At 46.3% G+C, this 23,400-nt stretch overlaps 1 protein-coding gene across 2 annotated transcripts in view; it reads left to right on the top strand.

Moving 5' to 3' along the window:
* Positions 1 to 23,400, top strand: part of RGS19 (regulator of G protein signaling 19) — a 65,689-nt gene that overhangs the window by 5,523 nt on the left and 36,766 nt on the right. Inside the window, exon 1 of one of the 2 annotated variants that reach the window (XM_081196744.1) lies at positions 22,053 to 22,178. The exons of the other annotated variant lie outside the window; for it this stretch is intronic. The gene's annotated coding sequence lies outside the window, so the exon portion shown is untranslated. Of the gene's footprint in view, positions 1 to 22,052; positions 22,179 to 23,400 lie in introns of those variants that run through there. 2 annotated transcript variants of the gene reach the window in all.

The following is a 23,400-nucleotide window of genomic DNA, read 5'->3' as shown; positions in this document are numbered from 1 at the left end:
TTCTTATTGGTGATTTTATTCGTTTTATCGTTTTTTGCAAACTGCTTTGAGGTTTCGTTTTGTTTTTTGCAATCAAGCAGTCAGTCAATGTTAGGAAATAAATTAAAATAAATCGATTATGGGGAGCTGCTTGATGCTGACCCATTTAGCTAACTATGGTCCACACTCCACTGGCTGGCAGTGGCTCTGCAGGATTGCAGCAGGAGTCTTTCCCCAGCTAACAGAATGAATTTCAACGGGGACAAATGTCAGGTTCTGCACTTATGCAGGAAGAACCAGCTGCACAAATATAAGATGGGGGACACCTGGCTTGCTGGTAGTACATGTGAAAAGGATCTAGGGGTCTTGGTGGACCACAAACTGAACATGAGTCAACAGTATGATGCATTATTTTGGTAAAGGACCCCTGACAGTTAATTCCAGTCACGAACAACTCTGGGGTTGCGGCGCTCATCTCGCTTTACAGGCCGAGGGAGCCGGCGTACAGCTTCCGGGTCATGTGGCCAGCATGACTAAGCTGCTTCTGGCAAACCAGAGCAGCGCACGGAAACGCCATTTACCTTCCCGCCGGAGCGGTACCTATTTATCTACTTGCACTTTTGGCGTGCTCTCAAACTGCTAGGTTGGCAGGAGCAGGGACCGAACAATGGGAGCTCAGCCCGTCGCAGGGATTCGAACCGCTGACCTTCTGATCAGCAAGCCCAAGAGGCTCAGTGGTTTAGACCACAGCGCCACCCGCGTCCCGCATTAGTTTGAGCGATGAGCTAATTTTGTTTTTGAGAGAGGATTCCCTTTTCTTTTGATAGAAAAATTGTTTCTCTGCAAGATTGTTTAAAAGGCAGGTCCCTGCCCCAGAGAGCATACAATTGAAAACCTGGCTTTGGGGAGGCTAAAGGGAAGGGGGACGGAAGAGAGAAGGGTGAATGGGAAGGATATGTATCCTGTTCAGTTACACGTACCTAGGCTTCGTTTCTGTAATGCAGAGGTAGGGCATTTTTCATTTGGCCCTGTACTCGTCGCATGCAACACCGTTTCCATTCTGCTGCGGTTCACCTTCTTCCATAAACAACACTTTTTGTCTCATTTTGTCTGCCATGGCAAAAGTGTAATTCGGATAGGTTATGTTCTTCCACCCCATTCATTTGCAAAAGCAGGTGGGAGGCGAACGTGATCGTTTGCCGACTGAAAGCAACCAGGACAACGGCAGATTGCACCCCTGTTTCCATTTCTGTTTGAATTCTCCAACATGCCGTCCCTGGTGAGGACTAAGGGGCTGTGCCAAAAGCTTTATAGGAAGAGTGGCTCTTGGGATGTAAGGATGGAGAGAGAAACGGAGGACGAGGCCTAGGACCCACATACCTATGGGACCACCTCTCCTGGTATGCCCCGTGGAGGACCTGAAGGTCCACAAATGACAACATTTTGGAGGTCCCAAGTCGCAAGGTGGTTGCATTGGTCTCAACTAGGGCCAGGGCCTTTTCAGTACTGGCCCCGACTTGGTGGAACGCTCTGTCCCAAGAGACTAGGACCCTGCGGGACTTGACATCTTTCCGCAGAGCCTGCAAGACAGAGCTGTTCCACCTGGCCTTTGGTTTGGACTCAGTCTGACCCTTATGTTTCCCTCCCCTTATGGTTTTGATCTATGGGCTACTTTTAAAATGAGGTTGCATTTTAAATTGCATTTTAACCTGTATTTTAATTTTTTTCCCCTATTAAGTTTTTATTGTAATTTATTGTAATTTTACCGGTGTTAGCCGCCCTGAGCCCGGCTCTGGCCGGGGAGGGCGGGGTATAAATAATTTATTATTATTATTATTATTATTATTATTATTATTATTATTATTATTATTATTATTATTATTAGAATTAAGGATAAGGGGACATGAAGCCAGTGTAGGGGTGCAGCCTTTATGTGAGCTACACAAAGGGCTGCAGCACAGTGGTTAATGCAACTGGTATTCAGAAACATTGCTGCTTTCATCAATATCATAATCATCATTAATTTAATTTGTTTACCCCCTCCGTCCAAAGATCACTGGGCAGTTCACAACATAAAAGTACAAAAGGAAAACCCAGGATAGCTCAGTCTGTAGAGCAAGAGACTCTTAATCTCAAGGACATGGGTTCGATCCCAGCCCTGGGCAAAAGATTCCCTTCCAAATCTGCAAGTGTGTCTATAAAGCACAAAACACATTGGCGGTTGAATCTTCATACTACACTTAAGTAAAGCCTTGCCTTAATAATAATAGTAATTTATTATTTATACCCCGCCCATCTGGCTGGGTTTCCCCAGCCACTCTGGGCAGCTTCCAACACAATATTAAAATAAAGTAATGCATCAAAAAGAATTTCATTCATTCAAAGAACGTAAACGTAACCGTTCCGCCCCTGCCAGTGCTCACCCAAATTTTCCTATTTCCCCCCCCCCCCTTAGTTGGGAAAATTGAGGGAGAAAGGCCTGGGGGATGGGGTGGGATCTGCTTTCCCCCTCCCTCCAGTTTCCTGGGCTCACAGACTTCTAGGTGGAAGAGGTGGATTGGCTCCTGCTAGATAAGGACGACTAGCTGAAACCTTGCAGAAATACTGGAAAGCATTTTTGCAGTGCATACGGCGATGGGAGGAAGCACATTCCCCGGAACGTGCCACAGTGGCTCCTGTCACAGTCGCTGCAGCCTGTAGATGTTGTACGATTGGGGGTGAAGGTGGGTCTCCTCTAGGGAACCGTCAACCTGTCTGGGAAAGAAACAGTTTTCCTTAAGCAGCTCTGCGGAGCCTTCCAAGAGACCTTGGCAGACATCAGGTTGTTTAAGAGGCCGCTGGCAGATTCTGACGTTTGGCTACTCTTCATTTCCCCTCCAGACTCAGTACCGTATCCACACACACCAAAACAGACCAGATCTCCTTGTTTCCCGGACACCTACTAGGGTTCCTTGAACTCCGCTGTCCAGATGGCGTAGATCTGGAGTTCCCCTTGTACTTGAAAAATTGTTGCATTTATTTTACAGTGGTACCTTGGTTCTTATACTTAATCCGTTCCAAAACCAAAGCGTTCCAGAACCAAGCCATGCTTTGAAAAAGTAATGCAAAACGGATTAATCCGGTCCAGACTTTTAAAAACAACCCCTAAAACGGCAATTTAACATGGATTTTACTATCTAATGAGACCATTAATCCATAAAATGAAAGCAATAATCAATGTACTGTACTGTAAAATAAATAAAACAGTATTGTAGAGGATAAAAATTTAAAAAATTCTTACCTACACTGATGATAGTCATTGTTTGGATGGGGGGGGGGGCTTTTATCCATTTCTGCAGTCAATCAATCAGTCAGTCAGTCAGTAGCTGAACTGGGATCCACACAGCAACAAAAACAAATTAACTGAAAAAGCCTCAAAACAAAAAACGCAAAATAAATAGCAAAAACGAAAGCACCAAATATAAGCTCCAAATATCACTTCAGAACACTGCAATCGAAAAAGGAAGGCTTGAATTGCAATGGGGGTGGGGGATGGACGCAAATTAGCAGCGCAACAGGAAACACAGGGGGACTCAAAACAGAGCACGTTCGGATTCCCCCCAAAAAGTTTGAAAACCGGAACACCTACTTCCTGTTTTGCAGCATTCGGGTTCCAAGTTGTTCGGGAACGAAGCTGTTCGAAAACCAAGGTACCGCTGTATTTGGTTTTTCGGCATCCGTCTGTCTTGGGAGAGACAGTGGAAGAGCGTGCCGTCAGGGGTGAAGTCCAGCCGTTGGGGAGTTGCAGCGCCTGCTGTGGCTGTAGAGACTGATAGGGGAGAGACATGTTTCGTTGCAGCTGGGGCAGATGAAGGTTTCTTGCTGGGCTGCTGCAGATGCACCACGGTGTTTCTTTTATATTTATTGCATTTATATTCTACTTTTTCCCCCTCCAAGGAGCACATACGGTTCTCCCTCTCCTCATTTAATTCCCACAAAGATCCTGTGAGGTAGGTTAGGCTGAGAGGCAGCAACTAAACCGAAGTCACATGTTGAGCTTCGTGGCCAAGTGGGGATTTGAACCCAGGTCCCAGTTTGACACTCTAACCACTTTGCCACACTGTCTCACTGCCGTGATGTTTGTAACAAGCTCCATCCTGTTCCATATACACCTGTCTGATTACCTGAAGAAGCCTTCCTGGTTGTTCCACAGTTCATTCACTTTCATATAATTTCTTTGTGACGTGAGGCTTTTAGCATAGTAACTGGAGGTCCACCTCTGAGGGCCTTCTGGCGGTTCCCTCATTGCGAGAAGTAAGGTTACAGGGAACCAGACAGAGGGCCTTCTCGGTAGTGGCGCCCTTCAGATGTCAAGGAAATAAAGCACTATCTGACTTTTAGAAGACATCTGAAGGCAGCCCTGTCTAGGGGAGTTTTTAATGTTTGATGTTTTATCATGTTTTTAATATTCTGTTGGGAGCCGCCCAGAGTGGCTGGGGAAACCCAACCAGATGAGTGGGGTATATTATGATGATGATGATGATGATGATGATGATGATGATGATGATGTAGTGTTCCTATTAAAATCAGACAGGCACCTACAATTCTGGTTGTCGTCTGCTGAAAAATTATTTGTTTTGCCAAGCGTTTTTGGAGAATTAATTTGATAGTTTGTCATTTGTTCTGTATTTTATGATCTTATAATTTTTCTCAGATATATATATATATATATATATGCTTTCGTAGATTTTCACGGGTACAGGAATGTAGGTTTTGGTGTCTTCGGGTGTCTTCCCGTGTAAGAGTTGGGGTGTCTAGGCGACGTTTCGACGAGGTCTCACTCGTCATCTTCAGGCTGGTGCTTTCGGCTTCTTGTTACTAGAACAGAGCAGGATCTCAGTGTTTGAGTTCCTATAAATACTGTTGAGGGGGTGTGGTGTATAGCCTAGAAGAAAAAACTTCCTCTCTTTACCAACACATGAAAGAAACAGGACACGAAATTAATTTTGCAGATTCCAAATTGCTCTTTAACATGGAACATCACCACAAGAGAATAATCATGGAAGCCATCGAGATAGAGAAACACCCTCACAACATGAACAAGCGTGACGACACGTCCCGCCTGCCAGACATCTGGAAATTAGCCCTCCCCACAAAAACCGACACCAGAACCAGAGGCACACAGAACGCCATCTCCAATCAACCACACCAGACCCAAACCCAGACCCTCTCCACAGATAAATTACAGACACCATCCAGTAGCCAAACCATAGTGGCACCTCCGGATGCTGCACCCCCCTGCAATCCCTACACAGATCTGGCTGGCACAGGGCACAAAACCACAGCTCGCCCCTATACACGAAGCCAAGCCAGAGCACAACTAAGTGCAGTACAGCCATCTTCTCAGAAAAACTCTTTACAAGGTCAAGAGGTCAAGACACGAAAGCTTTAGCAACTAATCCACACCTAATGACCCTCCTAAGTGGTACTCAGAATATCACTCAAGTAATCACTCAAGATATCCCTCAAGTAATTAATGAACAAAAGAAGAAAAGGCACATTAACCTAGGAACTTCCTCTCTGCCCAGAACGTTGGAGGCTATACACCACACCCCCTCAACAGTATTTATAGGAACTCAAACACTGAGATCCTGCTCTGTTCTAGTAACAAGAAGCCGAAAGCACCAGCCTGAAGATGACGAGTGAGACCTCGTCGAAACGTCGCCTAGACACCCCAACTCTTACACGGGAAGACACCCGAAGACACCAAAACCTGCATTCCTGTACCCGTGAAAATCTACGAAAGCAAATATATATATATATATATATACACACACACACACACACACACACACACACAGTGGTACCTCAGGTTAAGTACTTAATTCGTTCCGGAGGTCCATTCTTAACCTGAAACTGTTCTTAACCTGAATTACCACTTTAGCTAATGGGGCCTCCTGCTGCTGCCCCGCCTCCAGAGCACGATTTCTGTTCTCATCCTGAAGCAAAGTTCTTAACCTGAAGCACTATTTCTGGGTTAGCAGAGTCTGTAACCTGAAGCGTATGTAACCTGAAGCGTCTGTAGCCCGAGGTACCACTGCGCGCGCGCACACACACACACACACACACACACACACACATATCTATCTTAGAGTGCTTGCAAAGGATATAAGGAAATATTTGTCTCTCTTGGATGGTTTTGTCTGCCTGTGAAAGTGATCCGCCAAATATTAGGAGAGAGCATCCTCTTGTCTGGTCAACTTTTCGGCCTCTGGGCAGTCTCAAAAAATATAATGAAAATAAAAAAGAGGTTGTAACCAGAGACTTGAAAGGGATTTGCTGTCCCACTCTCAACTCTTTCTGCTGCTTTTCCTTACTTGTGTTCCCAAGGCATTTTCAGGCGCGTAACTAGGAGAAGTCCAAAGGCATGCGTTCACAAAATGGGAACAGGCAAGACTGCAATCTTGAAATCTTGTCTCCTCCTTGATAGCCAAAGTGGAAATTCCATGCACAGGGGTTGTGTCTCGCTGAATGGCACAAAATTTGGGGGGCAAGGCGGGTTGTGTGGTTTCTCGTCTCCCTTTTTTTCCTCTGGGGCGTTTCGCTGGCAGCTGTTGGAAGCAAAGAGCCCTGGTCAAAACAGAAACGGTCAGCGAGGCAATTTTCACGATTGTGCATGTGGAAAACGTGGGGAGCCAAAGTGCAGCACTGTGTACACAAAGCACCGCAGTTGTGAGAGCGAAAGAGGAAATGTGTGCTGTGCTATTGAATCAGATGGAGAAAGATGAGAAATTAGGACGTGTTGAATTTTCCAATTTCCAAGAACGAGGTGTGCTAAAAAGTTGTGACATGACCTGGGAATTCAAAAGATACTTTGGTTAAGTTAACATAATTTAGTTTTGCTTGGTAAGTAACACATTCACTCAAATGTAACGTGCACCTTTTTTGGGCCAAATTACGTCACAAAAATCCGGGTGCGCCATTAGATTTGATTGTGCATTTACATTCACCAGCAAAAAAAAAAAATTGGTTTTGAAAATTGAGGTGTGCCTTAGATTTGCTGGTGCACCAGATTCGCGTAAATACGGTAAAATGTGTGCAAAGTGGCATAGAAATCATTAGAAATGTTTGCCAAGTACTTGCAGTTAAATTATATATTGCTTTTGGTTTTTTTTTTCCAGTTATTAAGCATTGCCTGACATTTTCGGAAGGTAAAATTAAAATTCTTTGTTTTTCCGAAAGCAGTTTCTGTGCTTACAGAATTCTAGAATTAGAAAGAGACCATGAGAGTCATCTAGTCCAACCCATTGCAATGCAGCAATCTTTTGCCCAGCATGGGATTCGAACCACAACCAACCCTGAGGTTAAGAGTCTCATGCTCTGCCAACTGATGATTATATTAAAATTATTAGATGCCAAACATTCGGAGCTGGCATCAAATTCTTCCAGCCTTTCCAAGTCCATTGCTGGTGTAGAATTGGGAACAACTTTAAAGAAAATAAAATCTCCAAGCATGTCGAAGGAGCATTATTTATAGTGCTTTGCATAATTTATATTGCATGCTGAATTTAGACTTCTTTCTGACACGTTAGGGCACCTTGGCAGAAAGCGCATGAGCAACCTTCTCCTTGCAACAGATAAATGCCCTTTGGCTCTCACATCCTTTCCTGTCTCTCAGCAAAGCCTTTCCACTGCTCTGCTCAGGAATGCTTTTCAAAAGGGGGGGGGGTGCTTAGGAAACACATTCCATTTTGTCTAAGGGAAATGCTGATTAAATAGCTATTGACTCTTCTTAAGCTGTCTTTGATGGAGCTTTAAGTAGTGATTAATAGGTGCTTATCTGCCCCTGCCGTTGTCCGAACCTCTATAAATATGCTTTTTGTGCAACAGTACTTGGCCGATGTAAATCTTAAGGCCTGGAAGGATTATAGAGATATAACACTCGAGGGAGCCCTTGTATTCTTTCGTGGAAAAAACTGGTTTTGGGTGTTGTGGGAAGGGGACGTATTTATGTGCACGCAGCGTAGGAGGTTAGGAACCTCTGTAACTACAAGAAGAAACCGAAACTGAAAAAAGGCAGTTGTGAATAATACAAACAGAAATAAGACCAAAACTCGGCACAGAGGTTAAAACAAGCTGAAAACCATTTTTAGCCGAGGAATGAAGACATTTTCTCCCTGTCTTATAATGGTTGAGGACGTCCAATGAGGCTGAATGCTGGGAGATCCAGGACAGATAAAAGAAAGGGCTTTAGCCATGCCTTGTTAGACTGTGGAACTCCCTGCCACAGTGATGGCGTTAAAGGCAGATTGGACAAATTCATGGAAGGGAAGTCTACTTTCTGCCGCCACTGTTGGAGGCATTATGCCTTTGAATACCAACGGCTGAGAATCACCACTCGGAAGAGTTCTGTGACACTCAGATCCAGGGTGGATTTGATTTAAATCAAATCGATTTAAATAATGATTTAAATCACTAGTCAGTAAGACTTGATTTAATTTTTTTTTATATTTTTTTTTTACAGAAAGAATCATTCTTGCTGGTATAATCTTAATATTTACAACCAGTGGAAGGTTTCATTTTTGGAATAATAAATTTTCAGCGTAGTTTTTACAGTTATATCAAAAATTACCGATTTGGTTACACGATTAGAAATACATAGACCGATAATTATGAAATAATTGTGAGGTTTAATAAGTTAACTGTTTATATTTAGACAACTTTTCTGCTGTACTTTATTGGAAGGAGAAAAACAATCATTTCCTTAATCACAATTTAAACAATTTATTTAACTAAAGCGATAACATTGTAGCATATGTACAGTATCCATGTTTGTTAACGGATGTGGTTAAACGTTTTTTTTAAAAAAAAACCACCAAAACTTAAGACTGTTTTAGCACACATGAAAAACTTAAAACAAACCCTTATTTCCTGATGGATAGCCTTTGGACTATAATGTAACCTAAACAGAAATTATCATTATTCTTCCAACACAGGTATACACACAGACATTTCCCACCCTTGGATTTATGATAAATGTCTCCAAACACCCTCTATTTTTTTTGTGTATGTGTGTTCCCCACTCCAGCAGTGTCTATCTTTAGAAAGCTTTTTCCTCCAAAAGCGCTTTATTTTAAAAATCCGTTTTAAATAAAAAATATCCGATTTATTTATTTATTTATTTATTTAAAAATCATTGATTTTTATCCCCCCAGCTCAGGCTTGCACCCAGGGTGGTCACTTGGGTGCTACTAATGCGGCAGTGGAATTCACCCCTGGAAGCGCACTCCGTTGTCTCTCAAGACAGGCAGATGCCGTGAGAACAGGGCTCAGCAACCTTTTTCAGCCGTGGGCCGGTCCACTGTCCCTCAGAACTTCTGGGGGGGGGCGGACTATATAGTGGTACCTCTGGTTGCGAACGGGATCCGTTCCGGAGGCCCGTTCGCAACATGAAAAGAGCGCAACCCACAGCGGCTTGTCTGTGCACGCGCGGGTTGCGATTCGCCGCTTCTACGCACGCGCATGAGGTCATTTTGCACTTCTGCACATGTGTGAGCGGCGAAACCCTTTCCGGTACTTCCAGGTCGTCGCGGGACGTAACTTAAAAGAACGTAACATAAAGCGGACATAACGTGAAGTATGACTGTACAGTGGTACCTCTGGTCGCGAACGGGATCTGTTCCAGAGGCCCATTCACAACATGAAAAGAGCGCAGCCTGAAGCGCCGTAACATGAGGTATGACTGTATTTTGAAAAAAATAATGAGCAAATTCCTATGCGCCACAGATAACCCAGAGATGCATTTTAAATAAAAGCACACACTCTACTCATGTAAAAACACCAGGCAGGCCCCACAAATAACCCAGAGATGCATTTTAAATAAAAGGACACATTCTACTCATGTCAAAAGACACTGATTCCTGGACCGTCTGTGGGCCAGATTTAGAAGGAGATTGGGCTGGATCCGGCCCCCGGGCCTTAGGTTGCCTACTCCTGTGTGAGAACAACGCAGGCGACTTGATGGCTCAATCCAGCAGTACTTTTCTGATGTTCTGAATTTGGACCTGGAGACCCTTCTCCCAAGTTTCCCTGTCAGTGATGTGAGGAGCAGTTGATTGCTAGAGAGAAGATCTCTTCAGCAATGGTAGCCTGTTTGTGGAATGCCCTCTCCAAGCTGGCGTTTTAGGTGCCAGGCGAGGGTGTGGTTTTTTAAAAAAAGAGAATTATCCCAGGCATTTTAATGGGTACAGTGGTACCTCGGGTTAAGAACTTGATTCGTTCTGGAGGTCCGTTCTTAACCTGAAACTGTTCTTTAGCTAATGGGGCCTCCTGCTGCTGCCACACCGCCGGAGCACGATTCCTGTTCTCACCCTGAAGCAAAGTTCTTAGCCTGAGGTATATTTCTGGGTTAGCGGCGTCTGTAACTTAAAGCGTATGTAACCTGAAGCATCTGTAACCCGAGGTACCACTGTAATCTGGTGCTTTTTTAGATTCTTTCACCAGATTAACAGTACAGTGGTACCTCGGGATCCGTTCCGGAGCCCCGTTCGCATCCTGAACGCAACGTAAGCCGTGACGGCGCGTGTCCGCAGGTTGCGTTTTGCCGCTTCCGCGCATGTGCGTGATGTCATTTTAAGCGTCAGCGCATGCGCGAGCGGTGAAACCTGGAAGTAACGCACCCTGGAAACCTGGAAGTAAAGCACATTCAACCCGAGGTGTGACTGTACAGTCATACCTCTTGTTACGTCCGCTTCATGTTATGTTTTTTCAGGTTGCATCCCGCGGTGACCCGGAAGGTGTTACTTCTGGGTTTCACCACTCGTGCATGCACAGACGCTCAAAATGACGTCATGCGCAGAAGCGGCGAATCGCAACCAGCACGTGTGCAGGTGCGCCACTGCGGGTTGCGTTCCTTTCATGTTGTGAACGGGCCTCTGGAACGGATCCCATTCGCAACCAGAGGTACCACTGTATACAAAGCAGCCAGCCAGATATTCATAGGAAGCCTTCAAGCAGGACCTGGGGGCAACAGCCCAATTTCCCCATCTGTGACCTCCAGCAATGGCATTTATAATAGGCATGGTGCCTCCAACAGCACATAGCTATTGGTAGCCACGGGGAAGGATACAAATGCCACAAATAAATGGAGAAGCAGCCCTGGCAAAGGGCATGTAAAGACTCTGTGAGGAATGGCGTGGCGTTTTCCAATTCCAAAGGGAATTCGGCCGTCTTGTGGGGCACTTCCTGAGACGCAGAGCAAGACTCGTCCGAGACAGATGGACCTGCACTTCAGAGTGGCTGAAGTGGGAGGGAAAGGAATGCGAATTCAATCCCAAGGCTTAACTCTATCTCCCCAAAAATTTAGAAATCCCTTTCCATAATCCTGCAAGCAGAAAGAGAAGGCCGTCTTTATATACATTATTCCATTTCTATCCGCTGTTACTCCAAGGTGGCTTACGTGTTTCTCCTCACCGTCTTTATTTTCACAATAACTCTACCAGGTAGGCTCGGCTGAGAGTTGTCATAAGAAAAAACTGCTGCTTTATCCCTTATGGGGTATCCAAGAGCCCATATAGAATCCTTATGTAGGTTCTCTATGGGTAGGAGAACCAGAGAATATTGAGAAGCAAAGCAGCTAGCAAGCCTGATCTTTATTAAACTGTTGCAACAGGGTGCTCACACACAAACACACACACACACACACACACACACACACACCCCGCAGGGAGGGAGGAAAGGAACCCAGAACATTGGTGTGCAAGCTCTTATGTTGTGGTAAAGGTAAGGGTACCCCTGCCCGTACGGGCCAGTCTTGACAGATTATAGGGTTGTGCGCTCATCTCACTTAAGAGGCCGGGGGCCAGCGCTGTCCGCAGACACTTCTGGGTCACGTGGCCAGCGTGACGAAGCTACTCCGGCGAACCGGCACCAGAGCAGCACACGGAAACGCCGTTTACCTTCCCGCTATAAAGCGGTACCTATTTATCTACTTGCACTTAGGGGTGCTTTCGAACTGCTAGGTGGGCAGGAGCTGGGACCGAAAGATGGGAGCTCACCCCCCGCGGGGATTCGAACCGCCGACCATGCAATCGGCAAGTCCTAGGCGCTGAGGTTTTACCCACAGCGCCACCCGCATCCCTGATTATACAGTGGTACCTCGGGTTAAGTACTTAATTCGTTCTGGAGGTCCGTTCTTAACCTGAAACTGTTCTTAACCTGAAGCACCACTTTAGCTAATGGGGTCTCCCGCTGCCGCCGCGCCGCCGGAGCACGATTTCTGTTCTCAACCTGAAGCAAAGTTCTTAACCTGAAGCACTATTTCTGGGTTAGCGGAGTCTGTAACCTGAATAGTATGTAACCTGAAGCGTATGTAACCCAAGGTACCACTGTATAGACTTTTGAAATTGCCTCCCCTGTAGCTCAAGACCACCCCCAAAAACATCATACATACATCACAGAAAGAGGTGGTCCCCAGCAGAAATTTGAGTGTGTTGTTTCTCTCCTGTCTGCCAGGATACCTGATAATGCCTTATATGCTTGCCTTTTCCGGGTAGCCTGGCCATTCCTTGGAGGTGGTAAATACTTAGTTCCTGAATCTCTTGCTCCTATTGATAGTGTGCTCAGCTTAACAGATACTTGCCAGACTGTATTTGCAAAGGGAAGCGTAAGCCCCTACAGTCCAAAGACAACTGGAAAGCTTTTCCCATTTCCTTCCTCCTTGCAGAGAAAGATTTGAGGTCAATTTGGGAGAGTCAAAATGGCTTCAGGATTGTTCTGTACTATTTCAGACACGTGGTTTATATACTTATGTATGTGTTTGCCTTGTACATTATGAACATTTATTAGATAGATAGATAGATGATAGATAGATAGATAGATAGATAGATGATAGAGATATAGATAGATAGATAGATAGATAGATAGATAGATAGATAGATAGATAGATAGATGATAGATAGATAGATATGAATGAGAGAGCTTCATGGACAAGTTCGGATTTGACCCCACGGGTTCCCAGAGCCTATCCCAACTTTCTAGCTACTACGTCACTCTGTTACGGTGGCTTCTGTTTCTCACGTGTCTGCTGGACGGGACATTGTGGTTTGGAAGGAGATAGGAGCCATATAAGTAGTCTTTAAAAAGATAAATATTTCTGCTTAAATGCAGTGCATTTCCTCTGTAAATTTTACATGGCCCACCTTGCTTGTCAATCACAGGTTTGCCCAGGCTTGTAAACAGCTGCTGGCCCAATGGCAATGTCCTCTAAGCATTCATTGATAAAAAATAAAAGGTTACAAAAGCGTCTTTCTCTCCCTGCTGCTTTGAAAGTCACAAATGACTATTTGTGGGCAGGCAGCCAGTAGCACATTTTTTTTATTTTTTATTTTTGGTAGGCTCATCCATACCTTGCAGACTTATTTGCAAAGCTGAGTTTGCTAAACAGGAAGAACTACGCTTACAAGGAAACACACAGATGGCGTCTTTGTAAATGCAAACGAATCTCACTGCTAAAAAAAATATGAGCCACTCCCATTACAATTCAGTAGAAAAATAATCAGCTTCTGTTAGTGAAAAGGTGTCATCTTGATTGGTGACAAAACCGGTGGTGTCACCTAGAGCCAGTGTGGTTTAGTGGTTGGAGCAGGCAGCCCCAACCTTCGGCCCCCCAGATGGTTTGGATTACAATTCCCATCATCCCTGACCTGGTCCTGTTAGCTAGGGATCATGGGAGTTGTAGGCCAAAACATCTGGAGGGCCGCAGGTTGGGGATGCCTGGTAGAGTGTCAGGCTAGGATCTGGGAGACCAGGGTACAAATCCCACCTCAGCCATGACACTCATCAGGTGACCCTAGTCCAGGCCATGCCTCTCAGCCTAACCTACAACACAGGGTTGTCGTGTGGATTCCTTGAGGAGGAAGAGAAGAACCATGAATGCCATCTTGAACTCCTTGAAGAAAAGCAATAAATGATGCAGATTACAGTGGTACCCCGCAAGATGAACGCCTCGGAAGACGAAAAACTCGCTAGACGAAGGAGTTTTTCGTTTTCTTAGCCGCTTCGCAAGACGCATTTCCCTATGGGCTTGCTTTGCAAAACGAAGCTTGCCCCACAAGCTCCGGGGATAGCGGGGAAGCACAGCGCGTCTTCCCCGCTGTCCCCGGACCCTTTTTGAATCAAGGGGCGGCAACGGGGAGAAGCGATTCTCCCCGCTGCCCCTTCCCTTGCTTTAAAACAGGTCCGGGGACAGAGGGGAAGGCGCGCGGCGCTTCCCCTCTGTCCCCGGACGGTCTCCATAGGAACGCATTGATTGATTTTCAATGCATTCCTATGGGAAACTGTGCTTCGCAAGACGAAAAACTCGCAAGAAGAAAAAACTTGCGGAACGAATTAATTTCGTCTTGCGAGGCACCACTGTATCTCAGACTTAATGGGGTTTAACGTAACCTAACTAAGCCCTAATCAGAGAAGTCCCAACTCTGTGTTACAAAGATATCTGCAAACGAGGCACGAAGGCTGGCAACGTCAACCCTTCCATGCGGGATTCCCTTGCAGATGACCACAGTGCCAGATGATGGGACAGCCAGGTTCTGCGTCCATCGCAGTGACCAGAGGAGGAATGACCGCTGGGAGGAGTGCAGAGAAAAGAAAGGGCATGGTGCCTATGCAGGAGTACAACCGGACGCCTTCCTCTGCCCCAGCTGCAACAAAACATGTCTCTCCTGTATCAGTCTCTACAGCCACAGCAGGTGCTGTGTAACTCTTGACTTCACTTCCAAATGTACAGACCTCCATTGTCTGCCAAGACAGACGGATGCCAAGCAAACTGAGAGGAGAACTCGGCCATTGTGGCTGATAGCCGTATCCTCTGTGAATGGGCTCCCTCACAGTGGGTGGGGAACACATTCCCCAATCCATCCATGTGGATTAGGACAGTTCTGGGGTGTGGAGTGTTTAATCCCCAGAGAGGCCCTAGAGGCTGGAGGGGAATCCTAGTCCAGCACCGAGGGCCTTCTGGCGGTTCCCTCGCTGCGAGAAGCCCAAGCTACAGGGAACCAGGCATAGGGCCTTCTCGGTAGTGGCGCCCGCCCTGTAGAACGCCCTCCCACCAGATGTCAAAGAGAAAAACAACTACCAGACTTTTAGAAGACATCTGAAGGCAGCCCTGTTTAGGGAAGCTTTTAATGTTTTAATAGATTATTGTATTTTAATACTTTGTTGGAAGCCGCTCAGAGTGGCTGTGGAAACCCAGCCAGATGGGTGGGGTATAAATAATAAATTATTATTATTATTATTATTATTAGTCAGGCCTGGGTTGTCAACCAGTGTGCAGGGGCACCCTGGGGAGACTGGAGGAATGCCCAGTGAATCCCTAGAGGGGGCGACCATTAACTTACAGCCCATATATATCTTCCTGCGTTATCTCTCTCTTTCCTTTTCTCTGAGGAACATTCAGGGGAGCCAGCGGGGGGGGGGGGGCAGAACGGGTCAGGGTGGGGGCGAATGGGGGGAATCCCCATTTACACGCGTCCTGTAACGGAACCCTGGTCTGAGTAGCTCCCACAGGGAAGCCACAGAAAGACTGTGGTTATGTCAAGGGTGCTGTGGACTCGAAAAGGTTGAAAACCACTGGCAGAGGCGCCGCACCCCATCCCAGATGCAGGGAATGTGGAGTTATGATCCGGCTCAGGGATGTGGGAAGGATTTTGCCTGATGCCATCTCTGTAACCTGCACCGCTTAACCTGCATTCTGCACCCGCTGAACCCAGCACACTCTGGAAAGGCAGCCCTGCTTTGAACTGCCTCCCCCCCCCCCCATAATTGCATCCTTAAAGACAGTTCCAAACTGGGGAAAGAGCAAGGCTTAAAAAGCTTGTTGAAAAAGGAATTTCCTCCATGTGTGCTAAGAAGGCAACCGAGGCGGCCCTTGTCTTAATATTCCAGGGGAGGGTAATCTGCGCATTATGAATTATGGTGCTGGAGGAGACTCTTGAGAGTCCCATGGACTGCAAGAAGATCAAACACAACCATTCTTAAGGAAATTAGCCCTGAGTGCTCACTGGAAGGACAGATCCTGAAGCTGAGGCTCCAATACTTTGGCCACCTCATGAGAAGAGAAGACTCCCTGGAAAAGACCCTGATGTTGGGAAAGATGGAGGGCACAAGGAGAAGGGGACGACAGAGGACGAGATGGTTGGACAGTGTTCTCGAAGCTACAAACATGAGTTTGACCAAACTGCAGGAGGCAGTGGAAGACAGGAGTGCCTGGTGTGCTCTGGTCCATGGGATCACGAAGAGTCGGACACGACTAAACAACAACAATCTGCGCATTACCTGCGCAAATGTCACTGCTGCTTCCTGTAGTAAACATTCGTAACAGATTTCTGCATGCATTTCGTCTTCACTTGGCTGGCCTACCCTCTGCTTCGAAAGGAAACTGGACCACGATTCTACTGCCGTGTTTCTTTTCCTGAACCTTTCTAACCTAGAGTAGTGGTTCCCAAATCGTTTTTTGCTCCTTTGGTTCCTTAAACTCCTTCCCAGCGCCCCCTACCCTATAAATAGGTAAAGGCTAAAGGAACCCCTGACCATTAGGTCCAGTCATGACTGACTCTGGGGTTGCGGCGCTCATCTCGCTTTATTGGCCGAGGGAGCCGGCGTACAGCTTCTGGGTCATGTGGCCAGCATGACTAAGCTGCTTCTGGCGAACCAGAGCAGCGCACGGAAACGCCATTCAGCTTCCCGCCAGAGCGGTACCTATTTATCTACTTGCACTTTGACGTGCTTTCAAACTGCTAGGTTGGCAGGAGCAGGGACTGAGCAACGGGAGCTCACCCCGTCGCGGGGATTTGAACCGCCGACCTTCTGATTAGCAAGTTCTAGGCTCTGGTTTAACCCACAGTGCCACCCGCGTCCCTTACCCTATAAATAGCTTTATTCAAAATAGTGGTTTGCACTGCCCACTCAGGAAGATAACGGCACAGTGAAATTCAAAGCAGGAACAATTAATTGCACATTTATTTCAAATCCAATTAAAGCTATTTAGTTTAATGAGTTTGGCAAAACGGCTGCTCTTGATGCTGTGATAACCAGCTTTTCGAAGGGGCGAAGTGATTTGGAGCTTCTGAGAATTTGTTCAGAAGTAAGCTGAATGCTCTTGGGCGGTCTTAACAGACAACAATAAGATCCACCTTGGCGGCCAAAGGGGTGCTTTCAAAGAGATCCTCAAAATTATTTTCTCCACAATTTCTGACACCCGCCTTTCCCCCCTGTGGGGCTGGGCTTCTCTCATGTGGCGGTGACTCTCAGATCAGGATGTGAATAAGTGAGCTCTGCTTCAAGGTCTCAACTGTGCGAAGGTCAGTGAGGAACTGGGCAGTCAGTCAATCGGTCAGTTGGCCACTGGCTCTTTTGCCTCTGTTAGAGCAGCTTGATGCATCGACATAACTGGATCGCCTTTCTGTGAACACCTGGGAGAAGAGATGAGCTCAATACTGTCTTGTTGGAAGCACATTCCATAGGGCAGGTGCTACCACACCAAAGGCCCAGAGCAGGCATAAACAAACTCTAGCCCTCCAGATGTTTGGGACTACAATTCCCATCATCCACTGGTCCTGTCAGCTAGGGATGGTGGAAATTGTAGTCCCAAAAATCTGGAGGGCCAGAGTTTGCCTATGCCTGCTCCAGTGCAAACAACTATACTAAGAGCATCTCTCCGGAGGGAATGAAGTGACCAGGCAGGGGTATACATGGTTAGGGGTCCCTGGAGATAACCTAGGACGCAGGTAAAGATAAAGGACCCCTGCCCATTAAGTCCAGTCGCGAACGACTCTGGGGTTGCAGCGCTCATCTCGCTTTATTGGCTGAGGGAGCCGGCATACAGCTTCTGGGTCATGTGGCCAGCATGACTAAGCTGCTTCTGGCGAACCAGAGCAGCGCACGGAAACGCCGTTTACCTTCCCGCTGGAGCGGTATCTATTTATCTACTTGCACTTTGATGTGCTTTCAGACTGCTAGATTGGCAGGAGCAGGGACCGAACAACGGGAGCTCACCCCGTTGTGGGGATTCAAACTGCTGACCTTCCGATCGGCAAGCCCAAGGCTCAGTGTTTTACACCACAGCACCACCCGCGTCCCTAAGGATGCAGCTACACAGCTGCAAAAAAACCCATTTTAAATGTGTTGTAAAGTGCAATATACAAATGTGACACTAGATGGCAACAGTGAGCTATGCAAAATACAATATATTTTTCAAAACTTTTTTTTTTAAATGCATTTTTACAGCGTTTTTAATATGCGTGTAGATTCCATCCTAGTCCCATATTGTCCAGAGTTGTTGTAGCTCCTGCCCAGAGAAATATCATGCATGGAGCTGTCTGCAGAAGCCAAGTTGGGATATATACCCCTGCTGATGGCAGTATGCAGTGCATAGAAATGGTATGGATTTAAACTGGATTTCAAAGGGGCTTTGGAGACAGCAAAGAAGCCACATAGAAGTTGTGATTTGGAAAGCAGAGAGAAGCCGGTTCTGAAGCAACTTGCATTTTGAAACCCGACCAAAAAAGGGTGTTTTTTATTTATCATGGCAGTTATTTGACTCCATTCATTAGTCAAGAGTATATTGGAGGGACATAGCTTATTTGGCAATGAGAGCTGTAGTGGAAATGTATAATTAGTTAGTGGGTTTCACCTGATTTTCATATTTAATCACAGCCAAGACTCTTTATAAAGCAATTCTCTCAACCTCTTTGCTCCTTCTCCAGCTCAAGGGATACCACCCATTCATAATGGCCACAAACTGTAACAGCTCGTATATTTAGCTAGTGGAAAACATATTCTTCACAGCATCAGCCCATATTTTCTGTGTTTTGTTGGAATGTTGTGGGGGCTGTATAGCCTTGATCCTATGCAGAAGTGAGTGGGCCCGGTGGGGCTTACTTGAAAGAACCTGTTCACAGAACTGCCCTGAAACTGTGTGGGATTGAGGTTAAAATCAGCAACACATTTATGGAAAACTATTTGGTGTTACTTGCTTTTGTTTAAGTACCCTTGCTGTGTCATTTGGCTACGTTGAAATTATTCTTAATTTCATTTATTAATCCCTTCATTTGAAGCATCTAAGGGCAATTGTCACAATCCAAACCAAACCAAATTGCATATATTAAAATAATAATAATAATAGTTTGAACAATTAACATATATGAAAAGAGTTCATAAAGCAGTTTCAGATACATTCAGATAACAGCTGGGACATACATAGTGCTTAGTTCATAGCATTGAAGTTTGTGATTCCCATTCTGAAAAAATGAAATCTTGTGCAAGATGGTGAGTGGTATAATGCAGGCTTGCATTTAGCTACTAGCCTGGTACCCACAGGTAGGCATGCCTGTGGGAAAATGATTGCTTGTATATGAGAGCATGAGCAAAGTTCTTATTGTTGCAGGGTGATCTCATAGCTAGAAGCATCCTTGGAGCATGAACAGCGCGTGAACAGCTCGTGCTGTCCTATATGATTGGCTAACGTAGCATGGCCTGATCGCTCGCACGGTCTAGTGCGCATGTCTTTATCTATTGGCTAGAACAAATTGCTTGGCTTGTATTTTGTATCTTTCCTTGGCTTGTATCTTTTTGATTTCACACAATAAAAGCTGTGCTGCATTAGCCCTAGGAGCTGCCAAGCCCTAGAGCAGCCATATTTCGGAACCCCTCATGGTGTGAGACTGATTTTTCCCTGGATGCCGAGCTGCAACTCGACACATGCCATGCAGACTGATACGGAAGGGGGGGGCATGTCTTCTTCACCTCCTTCGCTACAATATATCCATTTATTTCCAATTCTCAATGTCAAAATGGACTAAAATCTATAAAATTCATAGAAAATCAACGTGCCAATTTGCTCAATTTCTCTAGGACCCCATGACACCTCCCCTGTCCTCCATAATCCCTCAAGCAAGGTGTCAAGACCCTAATCCTGTCAAATCACTCTGCCAAGCCTGTCCTCCGGGCAATGCCAGGTGGCAGACCATGCATACATGGACCATTTTCTTCTCATCAGGTACTCAGGATGTGCTTATCTGCGCATATCTCCAGCTCTGCATAATCCCCCCTCCTTCCTCCGTATGTTAATCCTGTGTAACCCAACCTCTTCTTAATGTATTCATGATGTAACTAGGATGTATTTTGCACTGTATTCTGGGACATGGAGGGAAGTTTCAAAAGTTCATGTCACCCCTTTCTCGCTGTTCAATCTTGTCTTGAACCTGTTGCGCAATAAACTTTGATCTTCTGCAGTTTGCTCCTGTCTCCGGCTGAGCTCATTTTCTTCCGCAGGGACCCGCGGACCTAGTCCGACGAGCTGGGTGGCAGAGTAGCCCCGCACCCAGATTTTACCGTAACAAGGTGAATGAAAGCCTTCTGGGGGAAAGGGAACTAGACACCTGGAAGGAGACTACTCACATCTTCATTGGAAGAGAGTTCCAGAGTTTGGGGGCTGCCCAGGAGAAGACCCCTTTCCCCACGGAGGCTAAGCCAGACTTAGTTGGATGGAGTCTGTAGGTCAGACATTTCCAAAGTCCGTTTCAGGAGCCTAATCCGGCCTGCTGGTCGGTTTAATCCGGCCCCTGTGGTGGCAGTTTATTTCCTGGGGTAAAATCCCAAAAAAACCTCAACAACTTCAATCCTAAAAAGAAACTCAACAATTTTGGGGTAAAATCCTTAAAAAAGCTCAACTTCAATCCTAAGAAAAGGTCAGAGGTCAACAGCTGTGGTTGGCCCCCACGGCCCTTCACTTCCATCAAATCTGGCCCTCTTTGAAGAAAGTTTGGACACCACCGCTGTAGGTGAACCTCCCCAAGAGCTGGAAGGGAGGGCAGGTTCATAATGGGACTACAAATAATTAGGACCCAAGTTGTTTTAGGATTTAGAGATCAGACACAGTGTAGGGATGTCCAACCTGTAGATCACGATCTACTTGTAGATCACCGGGGTGCTTCAGGTAGATGGCGGGACGATAGGAAGTGATCACTGAGAAACAGCTTTGGGCCCCCCCTCAAAAAAGCTAAACAACCCTCGGCAAATCTCCCCCCGTTTAGTTGCCACCTTTGGTAGATCACTGTCAGTTTTTTTATAATGGGAGTAGATCACAGTCTCTTGGGAGTTGGACATGCCTGGACATAGGCAAGGGATGTTTTGCATGCAGAAGGTGTCTGGATCATTCCCCAACATTTCCAGGTAGGACTGGAAATGTCCCCTCCTTGAAAAACTGGAGAGATGCTACTAGTCTGTGTCAGCAATGCTGAGCCATCTGGGCTAGTGGTCCGACTCTGTATAAGCAGCTCCCTGTTTTCCTGTGCTCACATCACTTGGCAAGCCGTTTGTCTCATTCTGCACCAGCTACAAGTTCCAGACATTTCGCCCCAAAGGCATAGAATGCCTCTCAGTCGGCAGATCTGGAAGTTGCATGGTCTGAATGAGAACAGCCTGGTCTCTGTCTTCCTGTGGCACTCAAAGCAGGCATGGCAGCCAACGCTGATAAAATGCCATCAGCTGCCACCTGGGATTCCAAGAGCTCAGCCACATTGCTTAGGCCAGCAGATCCAGACCTTTTGCGATATATTTTTTTAACCAGCTTTGGCGATTAGGTTAAAGCGCCTCCATAATTGCAAAAAAAAAAAAATATGCTTATTTTTGCAATATTTTAAAACCAGTTGGCGATTAGATGAATGCACCTCCATATTTGCAAAAAAAAAAAAATGCTTATTTTTTGCCATATTTTTGCTGAAGAGTTTTGCGGCACGGCAAGAGAACGTAACACAGAACGCTCTCTCTTTCTTGTTCCAAACCCCGCCGTTCTGTGCCCCCCCCCAAACTCTTACTCGTTTTCTCAACCACTTCCTCTCTTCATTCTCTGCGCGGCCACCAGCTTTTCCTGTCTCTAGGAAGCCTTCACAAGAGATGGCCGGGGCTTTCCCAAAAAAGGGCTTTAGCGTTGCATTTAGATTATGCCATTTCCTTTGCCACTCCCTTTCCTGTGAAGTAACAAGACATTCACTTCCCCTCTCCTCCTTTTTTCCCCTTTTTGTTCTATCACCCCCGAGTCTATCTGCCTTTCCCCCCCCCTTCCTTTTTTGCAAAATGTCTTGTGCCGTGCCCTGCAAGTAGACATCAGTCTGCTTGGAGAGACCTCAGTATGGCTAGATGGAATCCTGCCAGCCACGGAACAGGTAAGGGAACCTGTACTAACCTGGAACGTTTTTTACCATGCTCTCACGGTTGTCTTCTTCTGACTTTGGGCAAGATAGCCTTTCACCACGGGGTGGTGTCTCTGCAACTGCCCATGCCCAGCAGCTTTTGCAAACAGAATCCACTTGTTTCACAGTGTTTGGGCTTTATTTGTTTTTAACCACCTGCCCACAACTTCATGTGTCCGTTGCCCCAGGGGGGAAAAGAACCAGCTTTTCCCCTACCTGTTTGCAAAAGCTTCCTTGCAGGGAGGCAGTTCTTACAAACTGTGGGCAGATAAATGTCTACCTGTCTGCCTCATTTAAGGGCCTTCCTGTCAAAACCATATTCTAAATACTTCAGTGCTATGCTGTAGTTCATTCCCGAATGATTTCCCTTAATGCACATTTGTATTCCGGTGTCTTCATAACTAGGGGAATTTCTGCTTACTCAGAAGCTTGGCGTTTCGGGAATATTTGTGCTCAGAGCTGGAAAAAATATTTCATATCCTATTTTACGCTGGTGTGACCCGTCCTTGTCTCAATGCTTTCTGCTTGTTCTCTTCCATTTTCCTCTTCATATCCCCCCCACCTCTTTTTCCTTCCATGCCTTTGTTCTGCTCACTTTACCAGACTTCTTTTTAGCTGCTTCTGCCACCTCCGTTTCTCTCCTCCCTGCCGGCTGCCAACCTCCTCTTTCGGGGATCATAAATGCATAGATGTTTAAGTGGATTATCATATTGATGCTTCGGTTCAAGCTTATGCGCCGCATCTCGGTCGGCACACAGAAATAAGCCCTCTTTGAAGCGCCGTGCTCATGCCACCGTCGCTCCTCGGAAGACAAAATTGTGTGGGTGCCTCTTCTGCGTGGGAAGCTGTTTGCACGAAGCGGTTCCTGTGCGTGGTGTTACTGCAAACCTTGCTCTTTTTGCAGGGGGGCTGTGGCCAAAGATGGCGCTCGAGGCATTTGGTGTCATTTCACCACAATGCGTTCCTTGGGTGCAATGGCAACCACCCAGTTTGCCATCTCCTTCCTCCGTGTCGGCACTGAGGTCACCCTGAGAGGTTTCGCACCTCTGCCAGCAGCCGTTGTGGGTGAACTGGGAGAAACCCAGTTATGCCACGTTCTCCTCCCCGGGAACTTTTGTCCGAACCCCACGTTGCCCTCTTTCCAGTAACTGGCAACTCTCCCCCATGCCCATTTCTGCTTTCTAAGCCCATAAAC

This window comes from Podarcis bocagei (assembly GCF_964188305.1).
Source record: "Podarcis bocagei genome assembly, chromosome: 5".
NCBI lineage: Eukaryota > Metazoa > Chordata > Lepidosauria > Squamata > Lacertidae > Podarcis > Podarcis bocagei.
This window is presented reverse-complemented; position numbering and strand designations above follow the sequence as displayed.